The sequence below is a fragment of the Diabrotica virgifera genome, chromosome 2, assembly GCF_917563875.1.
Source record: "Diabrotica virgifera virgifera chromosome 2, PGI_DIABVI_V3a".
Lineage (NCBI taxonomy): Eukaryota > Metazoa > Arthropoda > Insecta > Coleoptera > Chrysomelidae > Diabrotica > Diabrotica virgifera.
In genome coordinates, this window is record NC_065444.1 from 10,461,698 (window position 1) to 10,484,970 (window position 23,273).

Genomic DNA, 23,273 nt, shown 5'->3' on the forward strand with positions numbered 1-23,273 from the left:
CTAAAGTGATATTCATGAAAATGGGTTCATAGCTTAATTTTAATTGACAATTAATCAAAATTCTATTAATTATAAGATAGCAGTTTGGTACCACATTAAGCCCCAAAACTTATGACTCCAGCTTTCTTAATAATATCAAATTGACGTAATTTATAGCTAACTAAAACCAAAAGCGGTAAACTCGCTTCGAGCTCATCAATATGCTTTCTCCACAGAATTCCAATAAGCAGTATCATTGAAGTCGTACTTGGGAATCTCGGCGGTACCGTGTTAGTGTTGGGAGGTCAAGGTAAAGAAGAAGACCGTAGGTACTCACTTACGAGTGTGGGGGAGCTTACCCCATGCACCGGCCTTATTGTACTCGTGCATAAGGTCCATGAAGAGGTGATGCACGCGGTGCGTTTGCAATAATTAGTCTTCTTCTCTTAGCCCCACCATTTCATATAATACACGGAAGATGACCCGCTTCAGTTTCAGTCGGTAATCGAAAGTGGTTTCTGAAGTGGTGCTTAGTGATATTAAAAGTTAAGGTAAATATTTAATTTTATTTAAATTGAATAATTAAAATTAAATTAAAAAATATTTTTTTTATTTATACAAATATTATACCTGTATCAAACACTAAGGGTTATAAGCGGGGGACATACGCAGACAGTAAAAGATATTTATATATTCTTACATAAAAATAGTTTACAATCTGGTAATAATTTTATTAATTACATTTAATTGTTTTGATTGGGAATAATCTACATTGATAAAAAATATATATTAATTTTTCAGTTTTTAACAAATAAAATTATTTTAAATATTCTTTTTTATTAAATGTTTCTTTGGAAATACACGACAAACTATTTTCGATTATACAGGGTCAGTCAGAACAACTTAATGAACCAAAGTATTGTTTTTTTTTAATGGAACACCCAGGATATTAAAGCATTTTTGAATATATTTATTAATAAAAAAAAAAAAATGAAAAAAAAAGTTATGAAAAATACTAAGAAACGATTTTCTTTAGTTACGAGTGACTAAAATCAACTAAAAAGCAAAAAATAAAAAAAATTGAAAAAATCTAACACATTCGTCAAAGAAAAGCGTGGCGCGTCGACATCGAATAAACGGTTTTCGCACCACGCTTTTCTGTAACGAATGTGCTAGATTTTTTCATTTTTTTTATTTTTTGCTTTTTAGTTCATTTTTTTATAATATGTTGAATTTTAGTCACTCGTAACTAAACAAAAGAGTTTCTTAGAAGTATTTTTTCATATTTTTTTATTTTTTACTTTTTAGTCTTACACTTTTCAAACATTAAAATATATCGTCATGTTTATTAAAATATGTATAAAACATATATGATGTACAATCATGAAAAGTGGTCGGAATTGGCAAAAAATTTGAAACTTTATTGTTTATTTATGAAGCAAATGTAAACAATTAACGTAAAAAGTGAAATTATGTATAGTTCATATAATTAGCTACAATCTGTAAAAGTTTCAAGTTTCTTCATTGTAAAAAACAAGAGAATTTAAGCATTTTCCGCTAAAATCGTTTTTTTATTTAAACAATTAATAAACAAATTTTTTTATTGACTATTCGTGTATTGTTCCCGCGAATGCATATGTCTGCAAATTTTTAGTCATTTGCATTGAAGAAAAGGCAGTCTTAACGTCCAAAAATTTGACCCAAACGATTGAACTACAGAAAAGCGTTTAATTAATTAATACGACAAAACGAATTCTAATGTTAATTGTAGCACAAAACGTCTCTACCGGTGGTTTTTCTAAGGCTACGATAAAAACACGAATTTTTTGAATTCAAGTTTTGGTTAAAGTTTTGTTTTGTTTCGTATCGTATTGAAATTTGACACGAATAAACGCCGATTTATATATAAACAAATATATGAGCGTTCAAAATTTGAAACTTTAGTGTTTACTTATTAAGCATAATATAAACAATTAACGTAAAAAGTGAAATTATGTATAGTTCATATCATTAGCTACAATCCGTAAAAGTTTCAAGTTTTTACATTGTAAAAAACAAGAGAATTTAAGCATTTTCCATTAAAATCGTTTTTTTTTTTCATTTAAACAATTAATAAACATAAATTTTTTTTTCTACAACCGTGTTAAAAATGCAATTTTTAGCACTCCATACGAGCGTTAAAAATGCTACTTTAAGGCACTAGTGCTTTAAAATATTTTTAAGGCACTGCAGTTCGTATTGACCGTATAGACAATTTTGATGTAATGTCAAAAAAATATCAAAATGGAATGTCAGTCAAGTTCAAGTAAAAGTTTTTGTAGATATTGTCCTGTAATTACGTTTGTAGAAAAAATATTGTATGATATGCATGTTAAAAAGTACATTTTTAAGGCACTCATGTGAATTGCAGAACTCGCTGTCGCTCATTCTGCAAACTTTCACATGCGTGCCTTAAACGTGTACTTTTAGCACTTATATAATAAATAACTATTATTGACTATTTGTGTATTGTTCCCGCGAATGCATATATCTGCAAATTTTCATTCATTTGCATTGAAGAAAAGTAAGTCAAATTAACGTCTACAGATTTGATGCAAACTATTGAAGTAAAGAAAAGCGTTTAAAAATATGAAGGGTTTGTTTGAAGGTTTTACAGGTTGAAAGTTAATAATTTTCGAAATATTTATACTTTTTTTAAGAAAAATTTTCTTATTTAAAGGGCTGTGGATTAGATTTCCAAGCTAATAAAAATGTAAATAAGATGTCAAAGTTTTTCTGGTAGAGTGAAATTTTTAAACAATAATTACAAAACTACAGCGAAAGTTAGATCATATACGGTACTGTGGGATGACCTCCAAGATATCTCGAACTGACATCAGTGCACTAGTTTTTTGGAAATACATCAAGAATATACATATTTATTGTACAACAACAAACCCACAACACGGGATAATATAAAAATTCGTGTACAAAATGCCTTTGCCAGCGTTACCAGCAAGTACTCCAACTGGCTATGCAAATTCCACTTAATACCTATTTTTTATTGCTTACTTTCTACATGATCCACTCAGTTATGATTGGAAATTGTGTCGGGGACAGAATGCATCCTTGTTTAACTCCGCTGTGTATACCTATATCTTCCACAATTTCCTCCGCATATTCCAGTCTGGCTTTGTATCCCTGGTAGAAGAATCTATTCAGGCTGATATATTTCATCGGTAGTCCATATAGCTTCAGAATCTTCCACATTTGGTCTCTATTTATACTATCAGAGGCCTTTTCAAAGTCAATAAACATTTAATTTATATTTCTTTGCCATTCGTCAGCTGTTTCAAAGTAATCCTTAGGGTACAAATGTGGTCGATAGGGGAGCGTTTAGTGCGAAAGCCTGCATAGTTGCTTCTTAGTTTCTTGACCAGATCTTGCTTCATTTGTTTAACTCCTTTGTTTCATTTTTTTCGTCTATATCTGGTGTTAGCTCGTGTGCGGAGTATATTTCTCGGAAGTGTTCTTTTCATCTTTGTATTATTTCATGTTGATTATATTGACTTGTTTATCTTTAATTTGTTTTTTACGTTTTAGTGTTTTCCCTCTCAAGTTTCGTATGATGGTGTATTCTGTTCTCCAGGTTGTTTTCTTGCGCAGCTCTTTTCAACATTCATTTATGTAATTCTTTTTATCTTTTCTGGCTTGCTTTTTAACTGCTGTATTTTCTTCTTCCATGGGAATTATGGATTCTTGTTTTTTTTTCTGTAATAGCTTCGATATTGCATCTTCTTCTTGTGTTTATCTTCCGGCTTTTCTCTCTGGCTAATTTCATATTTATTTTAGCCCTGACTCTAGCATGTGGTCGCAGATCTGCTACATACTACTCGCATTTTTTTAGTGATTCTACTATGTCGAAATTCAATAGGATTGTCAGGGTATCGCTTAAAGATAGCCTCTGGAGGGGCCTGAGACGAGAGACGAGTGTAGTTTAATCAGGGTGTGAACATTATTAAAATAAGGGAAAATAAGGGCTAATAAAAATTAAATATACAGGGTGTCCCGAAAAGATTGCTCATAAATTATACCACAGATTCTGGGGTCAAAAATAGGTTGATTGAACCGCACTCACCTATATACAATAGTGCACACAAAAAAAGTTACAGCCCTTTGAAGTTACAAAATGAAAATCGATTTTTTTTCATATATCGAAAACTCTCTAAGATTTTTTATTGAAAATAGACATGTGGCATTTTTATGGCAGCTACATCTTAAAAAAAAAATTTAAGTGAAATTTGTGCACCCCATAAAAATTTTATAGGGGTTTTGTTCCCTTAAACCCCCCAAACTTTTGTGTACGCTCTAATTAAATTATTATTGTGGCGCCATTAGTTAAAGACGATATTTTTAAAACTTTTTTGCTTCTTAGTACTTTTTCGATAAGCCAGTGTTTATCGAGATATTTTGAATATTTGTCGAATCCACTACATATTTGTATATAGTTAAGTACGATGATTATAGAGACCTGTTAATAATCTGAAAATTTATTTATAATTTACATTTTTAGCTATATTTTGAAAAAGAAGCTACATCTCGATAAAAGGTGACTTATGAAAAAAGACTAAGAGGCAATAGTATATTAAGTATGGAGAACGGTAAGGGTTTTATACCGATCGAAGACAATTGTTTGGAGGAGGAGCGGAGCGACGACTCCAATTATTGTCTGAGATCGGTTACCCTTAACGTTCGACATGCTTATAACGTTTTTTGCACGATTGAAACCATTATAAATTATAAAATTTTATCAAGATAGATACTTTGGTTGTTAGGTAGTAACTAGTGTGCATAACAACAATGGAGAATTGAGTTTTTATTTAGTTGTCAATAATTTTAAGTACAATTTTGATTATTATAAATTAAAATATGAGCGAAAGTGATAATACTACTAATGTATCCGATTCTGCAGGAGTTTCTGTTAGAAGTGAAACCACAGCCCAAACAAGTGGGATTTCATTAAATAATTTAACAAATTGTACCATAAGTTTCAATATTAATAAATAATTCGTTAGTTTTCTTTATTCTTTCAAAAAATAAATTAAAATTAACAGATTTTTTAACTCGACGGTAAGTGAATTACTTACCGTCGAGTTGGAGTACTTACCGTCGAGTTCGATTACTTACCGTCGAGTTGCTAGTAAATGTCACTTACTGACGTAAAATCTGTCACGATAAACAGTCAAAAATGATCAATCGTGCAAAAAAGTTTTAAAAACACTGTGTTTATCTAATGGTACCACAATAATAGTTTAATTGGAACGTACACAAACATTTGGGGGGTTAAAGGAACAAAACACCCATTATATTTTTACGTAAATATATTGAAAAGTAAGCCGCATCTCGATAAAAACTGGCTTATCGAAAAAATACTAGGAGGCAAAAAAGTTTTAAAAACGTTGTGTTTAATTAATGGTATCACAATAATGAATTAATTGGAACGTACACAAAAGTTTGGGGGGGTTTAAGGGAACAAAATCCCCATAATTTTTTTATGGGGTGGACAAATTTCACTATAATTCTGTTTTGAGATGTTTCTGCCATAAGAATAATACATGTTTATTTTCAATAAAAAATCTCTAATAGTTTTCGATATATTGAAAAAACTAGATTTTCATTTTGTAAATTCAAAGAGCTGTAACTTTTTTTATGAGCACATTTGTACTAAGGTAAGTTAGATTCAATCGAACTATTTTTGACCCCAGAATGTGTGGTATAATTTATGACCAATCTTTTCGGGACACCCTGTATAGCCGCTTACCATTAAGTATTTACGAAATACAAAATGTCCGCCCTGACAATCCTATTGAATTTAAAGAGTATTATTATCTTCATCTTTAAAATTTTCGTAATATTATCTAATATGTGCCGGCTGATTATTGTTCCACTGTAAATTCTATGAAATTAGATTTCACTTTTTGGTGGAGAATAATATAAGAAAATCATAAAATCTTGCGACCATCCTTTTTAAATGCCAACATTAGTAATATGGTAAATATTGAATGAAGCTACTACTTCGTAAGTAAAATTATGCTTTCTCCAGGTAATAAAATTTTTACAAGATAATAATTACTCTGCGAAATTTTATTACAGCTGGTCCTGTGGAATTTTACTTGTGCATAATCACTTGGAAAGCTAACTATGATGAAGTAATATATTATGTTTATAGGGGAATAAGCCACAACTGATTATAATGATTATTTCATTCATAGGAGATTCTGACCAATAAAGAGCTACAGAAATAAAAATTAAAGTGAATCATTTCATGCATAGGAGATTTTGACCAATAGAAAGCTACAGAAACAATACAGAAACAGATAATATCCCGTCGTCAAGTATATTATGTCAGATGCCATTCGTTGCTACGAAAAAATACATTCAGTGACATTAATGACAATTACTGTTTTAAAAGTTATAAAACATAGAGGTATATATTAACATAGAGTGAGCCCTCACTCCGCCACCACTGACGACAAGATCTCTTCGACTGGTTTGCGGTATCTCTTTCTAGCACAATGTATCGAGAAACATAACATGAAACTAAGTGGGGGTACGGGACGGCAACTGAAATAAGGAGAATTATTTTATTCTTCTTTTTTCTTTAATTATTATGACAAATGACAAGACAACATAACCCAAATAATTTAATGCGGCCCTATTTCTATTTTTGAACAAAATGTTGGAAATATCTTAGTTTATTTTTAGTTCTAGCTTATTTACGGCTAGATTGAAAATCTGAATTTTCTAATATTGGTTCATGATTATCATCAGAGACTTGATTCGGTTCTTAAACAGGTAAATTTTCTGTCTCATCTGATATTGATTTGGTAGTGGAATTCTTTAGTGTATTATTTGAACTTTCATTTTCATCTTAATCACTATTGTGATTCAATAATTTTAGGTCACTTTTAGGAGCTGAGTACTTCGTTGCAACTGTACTTTTCTTTCTGTTTGGATACTGCATTAAGGCATAATCTGCATTGACTTCTAAAAGATAATCCTCTTCAACTAAAGGATCAAACTTACTCATTCATACAAATTTTCTTAGTAATACTTTGTCTGAATCCTTCATGAAGAAATAGAATTTCTGCTAGTTGATCTTCATTGAAAAGTAAACACATGTTCATGATGTGTACAATTGGTTGCTGTAGACAGTAAACTTCATATAGAGTGCAGAGCATCTGGTATATAGAACATTTTTCCATTTAGTGATGTCTAAATTTCTGGTTTTCAATGCTAGATTCACTGCTTTCCATATAACTCCATTGTATCTTTTAACTTAACCATTTCCTTCAATATGGTGTTGTTCTACTTGAAGATATTCCTTTAGAGTGTAGGTAATTAATAAATTCTTGGTAAGTCAAGCTAGTCCCCCGGTCTGACTGGACGTATCTTAGCATGGAAATCTTGAAAATTCATCAATTTTTTTTTGTTCAGAATCTGTGAGGATACGTGAGAAAAAAGTAACGGGTCTTCCAGATTGACTCAGCATGATAGAAATAGCAAATTCATTCATGTATCTGTTTCAACAATGAGAATTTATTTTTCATTAATTACTGTCCATAGAAGTGCAATATTGTATATCCCAAAATATTTATAACTTTTGATTGTAGTGACATTTATTTTGATTTAAAGTTAACCCATATTTTTTAACGGCATTTAAAAACTTCTGTAAATTCAAATCATAGCTATCTTGATCCTCACCACTAACTGTTATGTCATCTAAATAAGCGTAAACCCCTTGTAGATTTTCTTTTTTATTGATAGAATCAATGGCTCTCTGAAAATATGATAATCCATTGGTCACCCCAAGAGGAATACGACAAAATTGGTAAAGGCATCCACTTTCCTCAAAAGCTGTACATGGTTTGTCAGATTCATGAATTGGTATTTGATGATACGCGTTTTTTAAATCAACTTCCATCTGACGTTTATAATTTTCGTTTTTGAAAAAAATGATGTATCACAGACTTAAAATGCGTTTATCTCAAACACAGTTAAGTTTAGCGAGATGAATGTAGTATACTTTTTTGAATAAAAATATTAACATAATAAAAATTTTGATTCAAAAAATTGAATGTATTAAATGAGTGCTGAAAGACGTATGTAGCTCCTTTTGGGAAATATTAAATTAATATTTATTGACAGAAAACTCCATTTTACAATTAAAATTAAAAGTCAAAATTAAACATTGAACACAAGTTAACTTACATTACTTACAATTAAACTAACGACATCAAAAAATTAAAACCAAATTAAAATAATTCACGTGAAATAGTCCTTTTAAAAGCATTTGGTGTGACTCCCATAAAGTCTATATTTGGAAACTCATTTACACTAGAAACAATTCTATTTAAAGGCATATTTTCTGCATGACGTGTATTGCACGATCTAGCGGATAGCAAGGGACATCTCAAATTCCTAGCTGGAACATAAAAATCTATTCGACCCAGAATGCTAGGTGCAACAATAATACCATTTAACACCTTAAATATGAAATTAAGGTCAAAGTATCGCCTGCGATCCTCTAGACGGTGCAAATGAAACATCTGCATGACCTGACTGGAATTCAATTGCATTCCTCTAGTTCCTAATCTATACCGCAGATATATAACGAATTTATTTTGAATCGATTCAATTCGATATTTGTGATTCTCATAACTTGGACTCCAAATCACTGAACAATACTCTAGTAATGAACGAACATAACTCAAAAACAATCTCACAATTACAAACAAATTATTAAAATCATATGACATTCTGATGACTAACCCTAATGTCCGATTAGCACGTGCAATAGTGGCATCATAATGGTCCACGAAACTTAGCTTACTATCCAGTAACACACCTAAATCCTTAATTACCTGAACCCTAGATAAATCCACATCTCCGATCTTGTATTTAAAATCACTGGTGGTCTTATTACGTGAAAAAATAATATATGAGCATTTCGAAGCATTCAATCTAAGATTATTTTCCTGGCACCAATGTACTAAAGAATCCAAGTCTCTCTGCAAACCCTCACAATCAGATTCTGACCTAATGCATTTAAATATCTTTAAGTTGTGTGAAAATATCAGGTATTCAGATTTAATGTTCCTACCAATATCATTTACCAACAACAGAAAAAGCTTAGGACCCAAATGGGAACCCCTGACATGGTTTCAAATCCATTAGAAACACATCCTGCTGATCTTACTTGCAATGTTCTTCCTTGCAAATACGAAGTAAACCAAGCTAATAAAGAACCAGTGATACCAGAGTTTCTCAGCTTTGTAATTAAGACATTATGATCTAGTAGGTCAAAGGCCTTACTGAAATCGGTGTATATAGAGTGCACCTCGTAACCCTCATCCATTGCTGTACCTATACTATCGATATACAAAAAGAGGTTAGTGAGAGTAGAACGTCCGCCTACAAATCCACGTTGGTTGTCCATAATAAAGTTCCTAAAACAATTATCCAAACTTGGCAAAACCATTTTTTCAAATACTTTAGATAAGGCTGACTGAATACAAACTGGCCGATAATTTTTGATATCACTATGATCTCCTGCCTTGAAAATAGGACACACAAAGGAATGTTTCCATCTGTTCGGGAAAATTCCCGTCTGGAGAGATTTATTAAGAACATATACTAATGGTTCACACAAGGACACTGCACTTTCTCTTAGGAACAAATTCGGTATCAAATCAGGGCCAGCCCCTTTATTGACATTTAATGACAACAACACATTCAGTAAATTGTCAAAAGTGACTTCGAAGTTACTAATTTCCACCTCCATCTGTTGTGAGAAAATTTCATTACTCTCCAGGTTATCCAGAGATTTACCATTAAAAGTGCTGTATACAGTACCAAAATGTTTCGCAAACAACTCTGTTATTTTTTGTTTGTCATTCTCACTTTCCTCACCTAGAAACATAGAGCCAGGGAGAGCACCATGTCCGTTGGTTTTATTTTTGATGAACTTCCAAAATTCACCAGCGTTCTCATTTATTCTCACTTCCATATTTGAAACGTAAGCATAGTAAGACTGCTCAGTGAGTGATGAGCATTCATCTCTCAAATTTTTAAATTCAATATAGTGGTGATACTTATTTGTAGTTTTATATTTTTTATGCGCAATCTTTTTGGCAATGACTTTACTCTCAAGTTCAGATGAGAACCAAACAGGAAAATTCGATCTTTTTATAGATATCTTTGGTACAAAAAGTTCAATTGCGTTCCAAATAATGGAATAAAAAGCATCTAAAATGTCATTTACATCCTCTAAACAGTACAACTCAATCCAATTGATCTGAAGCAAATAATTATTCAAGGCACAATAATCCGCCTTGTGAAAGTTATAATAAATATTAGTTTCCAAACTGATATATTGATTATCAAATAATATTAATGCTTCAAGTGAGGGATGATACCTGTCACACGTCATTAAAGCTTCCGCTTTTTTTAGATTTAAATAAGTATCAGAGAAACACAGATCAAGAATTGAGTCATACTGGTTTTTAAAATAATTATATTGACCTAATCCTAAAAAAATTGAATTCGTCATAAAACAAAATTTCAGTATCATACTTATATTGTTAGCAGTCGTCTCACCGTCCCATATCAGATTTGGTAGATTATAATCCCCAAATAATACTAGTTTAGAATCTTTATACTTATTCATAATTAGTTTTACAGTATCAATGTGATTGGAATAAACATCCAATCTAGATCTGGGCGGAATGTAGACACAGCCAAAAACATATTTAATGCAATTAATAGTAATTCCAGCAAAAACCTGTTCTACATTTGAACTGGCAATTTCCACTAGACAAGAACTGATATCACTTCTAACTGCAATTAACACTCCACTTCCTTTTGATTTCTCGCTGGAAATATGATCACGGTCCCGACGGTATACGGTATATAAATCACAGAAAACTTCATTACTTTTAATTTCAGGACCAAGCCAACTCTCTGTTAGGAAAATAACGTCATATATAGCTGAACAGGATGTCAAATATATGTCCTTTAGCTTCGTACGCAGACCACGCACATTTTGGTAGTAAAGTGATAGACTATTCATACTTATGTTCGCATTTGGAAGTTTTTTGGATTCTGGTGGTTTTGTTCTTTTACCTTTGAAATAAACGGGTTACCATTCTTGTATCGTATTGCCAAGTTTGATTCACCATTTCTTCTACGCCTATCAAGTTCTTCATATAATTTCGTGAGATGATTTCGTTGCATTTGAGTAAGATCTGATTTAATCAATATGCTCGATGGCTTCAACTTATGTTTGTTTTTAAGACATGCAATCACTGTGGTATTATTTTGAAAAATTACCTTAAGTGGTCTTGGCCTGTCACTACTGCTATTACCACGTCATACCCTCAAAACCTTAAACTCAGTTGCTCCAACCTCCAGTTTCGTTAGTACTTCTCGAGTATTTGCCTTGTCATGATCTATTCTCTCATTAGTAACCTTAGATTGGCTCTCATCAACATTATAGATTAGTATATTTTTAGATCGACTACTATTATCTTCTAATTCCAAGAACATATCTTGCTATATATCATTTTTGGTGGCGAATTTAGATTTCTCGTCCCAAAAAACCCCCGCTTACCAAATTTAGTGTTATTATCTCATGCCGTTAGGAAATATTCAAGAATAAATAAAATAAAAGTTTAACTTTGACACCCTGTATCTCGGTTATTATCAACTTTCGTACTAAGGTAAGTTAGCTTAAATCGAACTATTTTAACCCCAGGAATCTAAGGTTAAGCTATCGCCCATTCTTTACCAAACACCCTGTTATCGTACTAGTGACGTCATCCATTTGGATGTGACGACGTAATCTACTATTTTTTTAAATTGGAATAGGGGTCGAGTGCTAGCTCATTTAAAAGGTTATTCAATTCCCTATTCAGTAATATAAACATTAACATGATTAATTATACAGAGTGTCCAAAGAATTTTTTTTAAATTAAATTAATTGACACAAAAAGAAGAATGAGCTAGCACACGATCGCTATTCTCATTTAAAAAAAATATTTGATTACGTCATCACGCCCAGATGGATGACGTCACTAGTATGTTGTATACAGTAGAACCCCGAAAATCCGAACTAATTGGGGGGACAGCCTGTTCGGATTCTGAAAAGTTCGGATTATTCGAAATTCAGCCTAACCAGTAATTCAAAGCTCTCCTGCAAAACTGGTAACCTGACTATGAGAAAACCGAAGTAAATTTATGTTTAACCTTTATAAGCACTACATATAAAGTACCTACGTATTTATTTTTAAGAAATTTTAAATGAAGTCCTACTAATCCAATATTGTTCAATTTTCTGGTTATACTCTGTATAGGGGAAGTATGCCCGAGACGGCATACTGGCTGAGATGGCATATCACGTGTTTTTCGTAAACTATTCCAAATTTGGTGCCTAGTATGACAGTTTTCAGTTCCTCAAGTTAAAATTTGTCGACATTGTTGAACTTATGCATGTTAGTTTTATTTTGACAGCAGTAGCCTTTGGAATGTTAATTAAGTAGGACAAAATATTTATTGACTTTTTTGTATCACATTATAATTCGCGAGTCTTTACACCTGAGGTAAGTTTTTAAATTTTGTGATGTTCCTTTACCTTATGCATGCCTATCACGCCTGTATCGATTTATATCTTAAAAATGTGCTTAAGAAAAATTAGGTTAAAAAAACGGTATGATTGCAATGTTGCCTGAGATGGCATAGTAAGCAGGTGGATAAGATGGCATAGGTATTCCATCTCACCCTTATGCGTTTTTACACTGCATTAATTTTGTTATATGATTGAAGTTTGTCGTTACAGTTATGGATCGTTTTAAGAGGAATTCGAACCGACGAAATCGATTCCGTCGATATTGAGACAAGTGACGAGGAAGATGCTGCTTGCATTTTTTGTATTGGCCTCTTTTCATTATCTCGTTCTCGAAAAACCTGACTAAGATGTGCCAAATGACTAACCTTGCCAAATTTGTGGCAAGTGGTCATATTCCGAATGTGCCGGTGTACCCAAGACTACAAAAAAAATTATTTGTGACTTATGAGTCGAGATTAGTGCCTTTATTTCAAGGGTATGCCATCTTACCCACATGTATGTGGGTGAGATGGCACATGTAATACTTTACAATTTATTTTCTCAGAAAAAAACTATAATATGTACCTTGTTAAAAAATAATGTTATATTTATGTAAATGTTCCTAGCACTGACTTTGATTTTTATTACATGTCTAACTCTATCGATTATCGATTACAAAATATTAAAAAAAAAGTATGCCGTCTCAGGCATATCTCCCCTAATAAACATGTATTTAAGTTTTTGTCTTGAATTTTTAAAAAAAATTTCACTTTCCGTTAGTTCGGATTTGCGGGGTTCTACTGTATGTCAAAAATATATATGGGGGGGGGGGTCAAAATATAAGTGAATAACCCTGTACATCAAGAAATTTACTACCAACGTCTCTGTTACTGAATATATCACTAAGTACAGGGCAATCTATTTAAAACTTAAAAAATCAGCTAAAAAATTATACTATCAAAATCATCTGAGAAGCTTTAAAAGTGTTGCAAAAGAAATTTGGTCCATAATAAACAATCTTCTTCGAAATCAAACTCACAAAGCTCAAACATTTTCCCTTCCAGACCATGAATACTTTATTAATGTGAGTAAAATTATAACATCAACTATTTTGTCACAAGAGATCAATTTTGTTAAGATCCGATTTCCTATCTCCCTAATTCAAGAAAGGTCTCAAATTCATTATTTATAAGACTAGTTGATTAATCTGAACTGATCCAAACAATCAATAGTATCAAAAGCAAATCTTCCTGTAGTACTGATGGACTATCCATAAAAATTGTCTCAAATCTCCCAGAAAATGTGTTGGGAGTCCTCATCCCACTAATGACTCTTTTAAGGGGCTATCCTAGTGTAAAAGAACGAAATTCACATACTTTTTTGGGAATATCTAAAATAAAAAGTACTGTACCAATTGTTTTGAAAATTTGCATGACTATTTATTATAAAAAGAAGTACATACAAGTAAAACAATTTTCATAAAAAAAAATAATGAAAATTTAACGATTTATGCCCTATCTACTGGCACAGTGAAAATAAAAAACATGGCTCCACTGCTGCAGCGATTGGGACTAATAGAGATCCTGAATTGAAGCTATTAATGCAAGAAGGTGTTAACTTACATTTTTGTAAATTTGATCTGATCAAATGCAAATAGGTGTTAACATCCATTTCTATTAAGTAGTAAAGCCTTTTGTTAAAAGATGGCATTAATAGCCCTAAAAATGTATATAAAAAAGGAGTTAATATCCCATTATCAAAGGACCTGAAGTGCATAAAGGTGATAACTCTCGACGTATCTGCAAGAAGGTGTCAACAGAGCAGTTAACACCTTTTTGCAGAATATGCAGAAGAAAATCTGCGTATTTTTGCGCGGTAAATCAAGCATTAATTGTTTATCAGGTGTTATTACATGCCGTTGTGTTTGTTTTCGGTGCAATTATTTTGTTGTGAGAGATGAGAAATGAAAAAAAAAGAACAACAAGGCTGGTGAAAAATCATAAATAAACTATAAAGGTCAGGTGCAGTCAGCTAAAAAGTCAAGTGTAGGTAAGCTGTTGTGTAAAGAAAAATGTCGACTAAAATGTGATTCACGTTTTACGGATGAAGATAGAAGCTTACTATTTAACCACTACTATTTAATACAAAATGACGACAAAAATCTGTACTTGTTTAGTTTGATGAAACCTATTGGAGTAAGAGGCTCACTTTACATGCTGTTTGCACAAATTCTTACGAATATTTTTTTAAATAGATGGAGAATCTTGGAAGGTTTGTTTTATCGCAGTTTTATCTATGCTTGATATTGGTCTAAAAAAATTTGATTTAATTCGAAATCAAATAACAGCTGATAAATTAACTGCAAAAAAGGATGAAAGAGGTCGTCATCACAATCGGGCAATACCAGCAGAAACCAATATGATTGTTCATGAACATATTAAGTCTTTCTCAGCAGAAATGTCCCACTATGCTCGTAATAAGAACCCTTCTCGGCTGTATTTATCACCCACCTTATCAATAAATAAGATGTTCGAGTTATACGAAGCGTACTGTGTCAGGAGGAAACTGGAGAATGTTGTGTCAGAAGCAATGTACAGGAGAATATTTGTTAAAGATTTTAACTTGGGATTTGGTACTCCCCGATCGGATACTCGTAAAGTCTGCGACTCTGGTAAAGCAACAGATGGACATTCTGAGAAATTTAAGAAAGCCTCTGAAGAACAAAAAAAAAAGATATGGAGTTGGCTAAAACTGATGTTATACCTATACATTACTTTTGACATGCAAAAAACTCTTCCATTACCTAAAATCTCCACTAGACTGCTTTTTATTTAAGGTAGGTATGGCTATATAACTTAGGAGTGTACGTTATTAACAAAAACCAGCCAAACGGCAAGGGGTATTTTCATCTTTGGACAGAAGACAAGGGAGGTCGTGGACCTGAGGAAGTTGGAAGTTGCCTGCTAGCATTCTTAACCACTCTGAAACCACAGCAAAAACATCTTGTAATCTGGAGTGATTCAGCAGGTGGTCAAAACAAAACTGGTTTATTATATGTGTTTGGCATTACTTGATAAAACAAGGTGTTTTTGATACAATAGAACATAAAAAATTCCCTGAAGTGGGCTATACATTTATGGATTCCGACCGGGATTTTGTTTGCTTTCGAAAAAGTAAGAAAGCATCAGAATATTTACACAGTGGATGAGTATGTAAATACCATGGTACAGTGCAGGAGAAAAACTCCTTTTCATATTATTAGAATGGAAGATAAGTTTGTGGATGTAAAACAATTCCTAATAAATTGAAACTAATAAATAAAAAAAAAGCTGACAATGGTGAAAAAATATCATTTAAATAATGTGGTAAATAAGTGGATAAAAATTACGGAATTTGGTAAAACAAAGTACAGATATTCTCTAAATGATGATGACAATTGGAAAGAAGTTTCCATTTTAAAAAGTAAAGGAACTGCAACGCGTTAGTCAACTTCAAGTACAGGTGAAATCTTATGGCCAGTGAATAAAAGTAGGCCAATAGCATCTAAAAAATATGAAAATATTCAACAGCAAATGCCATACATTCCAGAAAACTTCTGGGCTTTTTACCATGGCCTCAGAAAAGAAGACGATAATTAAATCCTTTTTTATTAACTATAAGTTACACAAATTTTCTAGTTTTTTTAACAATAAACTTTTTTGAACTCCTTTTTATGTGTTATTTGATTCTCAAATGTAAAAATATGTTTGTAAAAAAAGGTGTTAACTTACATTTTTTTCGTAATTTTTATAAAAACTCTCTTAGTCTTATTGATTTATAGGACTATATGTATCCTCAAAAAATTGTGGTTTCATTTACTTAACACTTGTTTTTGTAAAATGCAAATTGAATTATTAGCAAAAAAGTTCTAGTCAATAAACTTTGAACTTAATTATCTCACATTATGTAATTTGCTGGTTAACACCTTCTTGCATTAATAGCTTCAATTATAAAATTGCAAATACATATTGATTATTGAAATATAAGTTATTTCCTATACCATCAATTAGGATTTTTGGAAAAATGACGAAGTGTTGAAATTTTTTTAAATTAGCTAGAACATTTTCAGTTTCAAAAACCTCCAAATTGACATTTTTTATCCGATTAAAAAAATCCCTATTTGATGGTATAGAAAATAACCTATATTTCAATAATAACTTTGATATTTTATGTTTCAGGATCTCTTTTATTCCCAATCACTGCAGCAGTGGAGCTATGTTTTTATTTTCACGGTGCTAGTAGATGGCGAATAAATCGTTTAATTTTCAATATTTTTTTATGAAAATTGTTTCACATGTACTTTTTATAACAAATGTTCATGCAAATTTTCAAAATAATTGGTACAGTACTTTTTATTTTAGAAATTCCCAAAAAAGTATATGAATTTCATACTTTTACACTAGGATAGCCCCTTCAGAAAGGTAAATTTCTAGAGCTGCCTAAAGACAGCCATCATTATTCCTCTTCATAAGGGTGGTGAAAAATCTAATGCCTGCAATTATAGACCTATTGCATTACTACTGGTACTCTCAAATAGGACTCATATTACACAAGTATAAAAACTTGTTGCTGGTATGAGCACATTGTGTAAATGTTAGGATTTAAAGAGGATATAAAAACCTTCAATACGATTATGAGCGTTAGTCTCTTTATATCCTAACATTTTTTTTGTTATTGTTTTAGTTTATTATTGTTTTATTGTGTTTATTATTGTTTTTTATGACTCTGTAAGTTTTGTGTATAAATTGTACAATTTTCCATGACAATAAAGCATTGTTCTATTCTAAGTTGTCTATTTTGTTAAACCAAAGCATTGATTATTATTACAAAATATTAATATAATCAATTAAATAATAATATTAATCTCACAAACAATATAGGAAGTATAGTTAAAAAGAATAAACATAGTAATCCACAAGGAAATAAATCTGCACATAGCTATAGCCCAAAGTAACTTCTGTTGTTTATCCAAATCTTCAATAGTCAAAAACATTTGTGTAAAATTAGGTTCCAGCAGTTTCTCCTTTTCCTACATTTAAAATAGCTGGTGTTTATTCCTAAAAACAACAAATACATAAATAAAAACTCTAAATTGTATACCATAAAAATATCATACAAATATGACAAAATATCACAAGAGTATTTTAACATTATTTAAGGACAATTGCCATAATAAGCCACAACAAAAATGTATTAAGCGAAAAAGCTATAGAGCTGAAACAGGAAGTTGCTATGTTTGGTCTATATATTAATGAAAGTAAAAAAAAATACATAAATGGAGTGCACAAAGTCAAATCCACATGAGAATCTGAAGGTAGACAACCATACCTACGAATATGCCTCCACTTTTCCCTACCTAGACTCAATAATAAAAAATGACAACAACACCTGTCAAGAAATATAACAACGGATTCTTATCAGTAATAAGAAGTGTTTTTATGCATACAAAGACGTAATGAAAAGTAAGTTACTGTTACTGAATCGTGAGTATAAGCTTAGAATCTACAAAACAGTAATTACACCAGTGGTCACATATGGATGTGAAATGTGGACCATCTCAACCACTAATGAAAATCAACTGAGAATATTTGAGCGTAAAATACTAAGGAACATATTTGGACCAACACATTGTAGAGATGGTTCATGGAGAATTAAAATGAACCACAAGCTGAATGAACTAATGCAGAGCGCAGATATTGTTAGATTTGTAAAGTCTCAAAGACTAAACTTTCTTGGTCGCTTAGAAAAAATGTCAGATAATCGAGCTGTGATGTCAGAGATGGAAGCCCCAAGGAAATATAACAAGAGGAAGGCCCTGTAACAGATGGATAGACGATGTAGAGAAGGATCTTAAAACCATGAATATCAGGCAGTGGTGCAGGAAAGTAGCCGACAGGGCAGAATAGAAGAATGCTGTTAAGCAGGCAAAGATTTACAAATGGTTGTAGTGTCATTAGAAGAAGAAGATTTAAGGACAGTTTAGGCAGGCTATATGCATTAAGGCATTATTAAGCTTTGCATTTAACCATATTGTAATACACTATATCTTACATGGTCAAGCATGATTTTCTTTACATAACCCTTGTTCTAAACTAGAACCGAATTGGTAAGTACATATATATTATTATTGTAGACATTTTAAGAACTTATTACTTAGTTGAATTACTTTAAACTTACCACTTATTAAATGTTTACTGCATACTGTCATATTTTAATTTGTGATCTGTTCTCTTTATTGCTTTTATCCAATGTTCCTGCCTTTGTTTGGATAAAATTCATTTAAATGTATTGCATGGGGGAAATGTATAGCCTTGGGAACAGTAAAAAGTGAGGATTTTATCCCTGTCTGTCCTATTCCCGCAATGTACAGGCTTCTCAAGAAAGCCCTTGCTACAAGTCGGTCAAACACAAGGAAAAGTGTTTTTTCTTTTTTACACACAAACAAATTGACACAAACTGATAATTACTATGGGACAATTCAGTTCTGTAGGCTATAAACAACTTTATATTTAATTTACTATCACAATTTCGCTGCACAATTAACAATAAAAAACAAAACCAAACAGAATATTCGTCTAAAAACATTTACAAACAAATGTCAATGTAAACAGTGACGTCAGTGACTAAATAAAAATAACAGGAAAGACATCAGCTAACTTCGTACTTCTCCTAACTTAAAAATGACGTTTATCATACTGTCGCAGCTTTACTATGTGTAAGAGTGAAGTAGCACTAATCCAAAGAAAAAAGATGGTGTCGTCACTTCGCTCCGAATGACACTCTCTCTATGTCAATATATACCTCTATGTTATAAAAGCGATGACTTTCAACCGTCAAATATAGGGCTTTTCATGGATTGTCATTTGTTTCGAGCTTCTGTCATGTGTCACATAATATTAATATATCTACGCCATACGTCTTTGGTTTGTATCAATGGTAAAAACCCATAACGTATGGCGTAGATATATTAATATTATGTGACACACGACGGAAGCTCGAAACAAATGACTGTGAATGAAAAGCCCTATTTATACGCTCTGAGCTTCGCTGGTGTCGCTCCTAGCGGATAACTAATTCAACTTTCACCGGTAATTTTTAAATTTATTATTTAATTGTTATCGCTTAATATTTACAACGCAAAAAGTAATTAAATTGTAATCGATTTTTTTAAGATTTTGCTATTCATTTTGACGTTCTATTGATAAAATATGAATTTCTTACTTCGGATACTTTCACAATTATCGTGTAGATGGCGCTAAGATTAATTTATAATTACATATTACGGAACATTAAAAAAACTAAAATTCAGTATTTAATTTTTTAACTAATATTTTTTATAATTTGGGCCGGTTGTTCGAACGCTAATCAACATTGATCACTATCAAATATTTAATTACTGTCACAACTGTCAATGTCAACTTTGGTTGGGTTGCTGAAAACGTAGTTAATTATAATTATGAGATTAGTTAGTCAATTAACATAACAATTATTAACATAATTGATTAACTAATTTCATAATTGTCATCAATAATTATGTTTTCGGCAACCCACCAAAGTTGACATTGACAGTTGTGACAGTAATTAAGTATTTGATAGTGATCAATGTTGATTAGCGTTCAAACAACCGGCCCTTTATGTTTTTAATTTTAATTTTAAATTAATCACTTTGACATTTATGTCAAATTTTCCGGTAAACGTTTACATACTTGTCACTACTGGCGCTCGCGAATTTGTAAATATCCCCTTTACGTACGAGCTCACAGCGTATAACAACTGTGTGTTTAATTGTAGTAATTTGTACTTACATAAATAAATTACAATAAAAGTTTGGTTTTGAACAGTTTTATTCATGAAATAATCACAGCAAATTGCACTGGATCTCTAAAATTATTATCGAATTGTTTCCCTCGTGCCACTTTGACATAATTTCACGACCCGAAGGGGAGTGTTAAAGTGAAAACTGTTAAAGTGTCACTGGGGAAAAATTCAATAATTTTAGAGCTCTTGTGCAATTACTACTGATTATTTCATTCATGGGAGATTCTGACCAATAGAAAGCTACAGAAATCTAAATTAAACTGATAATTTTTGATAATTTCCCGTCGTCAAGTATATTACGTTAGATGCCCTTCGTTGCTACGAAAAAATACATTCAGTGACATTAATGACAATGTTTTAAAAATTATAAAAGTGATGACTTTCAACCGTCAAATATTTATAAAGACTGTGTGTTTAATCGTACTGATTTGTACTTACATAAATAAATTACAATAAAATTTTGGTTTTGAGCAGTTTTATCCATGAAATAATCGCAACAAATTGCACTCGATCTCTAAAATTAATATAGAATTTTTGCCCTCGTGACACTTTGACATAATTTCACTCGCCTTCGGTTCGTGACATTAAAACTGTCAAAGTGTCACTCGGGAAAAATTCAATAATTTTAGAGCTCTTGTGCAATTACTACTGATAATTTTTGATAATATCCCGTCGTCAAGTAGTATATTACGTCAGATATCCTTAGTTGCTACGAAAAAATACATTCAGTGACATTAATGACAATTACTATTTTAAAAGTTATAAAAGTGATAACTTTCAACCGTCAAATATTTATAACGACTGTGAGTTTAATTGTACTAATTTTTACTTACATAAATAAATTACAATAAAATTTTGGTTTTGAACAGTTTTATTCATGAAATAATCGCAGCAAATTGCACTCGAACTCTAAAATTATTATCGAATTGTTGCCCTCGTGACACTTTGACATAATTTCACTCCCCTTCGGGTCGTGAAATTAAAACTGTCAAAGTGTCACTCAAGAAAAATTCGATAAGTTTAGAGCTTTTGTGCAATTACTACTGAAAATTACATTTCGTACTATTGTTGTTTGACGTTTCGATTTCTAATTCGGAAATCGTTTTGTGGAAGTCTCTGTTTTTGATGTCATGCTCGTTTATCCGGACACTTAGTGGTCTTGTTGTTTCTCCCGGTACCCCGTCAAAATAGCCCCGTCAAAAAAGCTCCGACAAAATAGCCCCGACATAATATCCCGCACACAAAATAGCTCCGACAAAATAGCCTGCAGACAAAATAGCCGCGGAATAATAGCCCGCCGACAAAATAGCCCCGACAAAATAGCCCCGACAAAATAGCCCCAACAAAAAAGCTCCCTTCAGAATTCATCATGAAATAATTCCTTAAAAATACATTTTTTCGGAAATGGTAATTATGCCCTATTCAGACGTTTATCTTAACCACATTAAATAAAAATGGTCTTTTCAGAGAACTTGAGTCCTGTCTTCCCTGCCTCTTGGAAGTTGGAACATTTAAGTTAAGCGAAAATCAATGTTTATTTATGATAAAAACATTTTTTTCTGTTTTTCGGGCAACAGTAAAATGCATTTTAAATTAAATAAATTAAATACATTCTTCCTTTTTGTTAAATAATTTAAATTAAAAAAAGATTTTGGACACCTTGTATAAATAATTATGTAATTGTTTATAAGAGGCTGTTTTAGCCGGGGCTATTTTAGCCAGGGCTGTTTTGACCGGGGCTATTTTGTGTGCGATCTATTTTGTCGGGGCTATTTTGTTTGCGGGCTATTTTGTCGAGGCTATTTTGTGTTCGGGCTATTTTGACGGGGCTTTTTTGACGGGGCAGTTTTGACCGGGCTATTTTGACGGGTCACGGTTTCTCCCACATAGAAATTGTTGCATTCACAGGCTTACCGTCACTCCCGTATATTAGCTACTGTTTATCCCCTACTTTCCATTTACTAAAAGAAAATAGTCCTGACCAGTCATTCCATAGAATCCCTATTTATCCCATACTCGATGTAAAACATCGAAAAATATTTTTGACGGAGGGCAGCAGCGACCTTCAATACTCAATAGGAACGGACGAATAGGAAGCGAAGCATAGGAAATTATCCCGGAACCACTTATCATTGGACTATCATAAGAGGAGTTGTAGTGCTGCAGTGCAGAAAGTACTGCAGTGCAGAAAGAAGTGGAGTGTCACTGCCATACATTGCTCCAAGAACGATCATGAAAGATATGAGTAATCAAATGAGCAGTTTGCAGAGCAACCCAAGTTGAAATTGGCGCCAATAAGAATCCGGGTTCATTCATGTCAAATGGGCTACCGGCCATTCTGGCGTAGATACCAGGTGCGTCATGAAAGGAAGAGGCTTGGAATAAAAAATTGTTGTAATAAGCTTAAAATACACATGGAATGATCGTGGTCTTCTGAAAGCAGGAAAACTGAATGTGGTGGAAAATAAAATAAAATCATGTGGAATCGTAGGTCTAGCAGAAACCCAATGGGCACTTTACGTATATTAATCACAATGTTGGAAAACGGAATCTTCAGGAGTCGATACAATAACGAGCTTTATCAACTTTATAAGGAAACACCCCTGTCAGACTTCATTAGAATACAAAGATTGCAATGGGCCGGACATGTGATATGAATGGGAGAGGATAGGCTACCAAAAAGAGCACTAAATGCTAGAATGCAGGAAAAGAGACCAGTTGGGAAGCCAATAAAGCATTGGGAAGACACAGTAAACAGCGACGCACAAGCCCTCTTAGGAGTCCGTGTATGGAG

The 23,273-nt window shown here is 32.2% G+C and overlaps 1 protein-coding gene and 1 long non-coding RNA gene across 2 annotated transcripts in view; one reads left to right on the forward strand and one right to left on the reverse strand.

Moving 5' to 3' along the window:
- The first annotated feature begins 261 nt into the window (after nt 1–261).
- LOC126879958 (uncharacterized) overlaps nt 262–23,273 on the forward strand; it is a 54,613-nt gene continuing 31,601 nt past the window's right edge. The window contains exon 1 of the mRNA XM_050643357.1: nt 262–530. The gene's annotated coding sequence lies outside the window, so the exon portion shown is untranslated. The remainder of the gene's footprint in view (nt 531–23,273) is intronic.
- Nucleotides 17,435–19,469, reverse strand: LOC126879959 (uncharacterized). Its single transcript, XR_007696351.1, has 2 exons — nt 18,839–19,469; nt 17,435–17,718 (listed from the first exon to the last, which is right to left on the reverse strand). It is a non-coding gene; the product is annotated as an uncharacterized LOC126879959 (long non-coding RNA).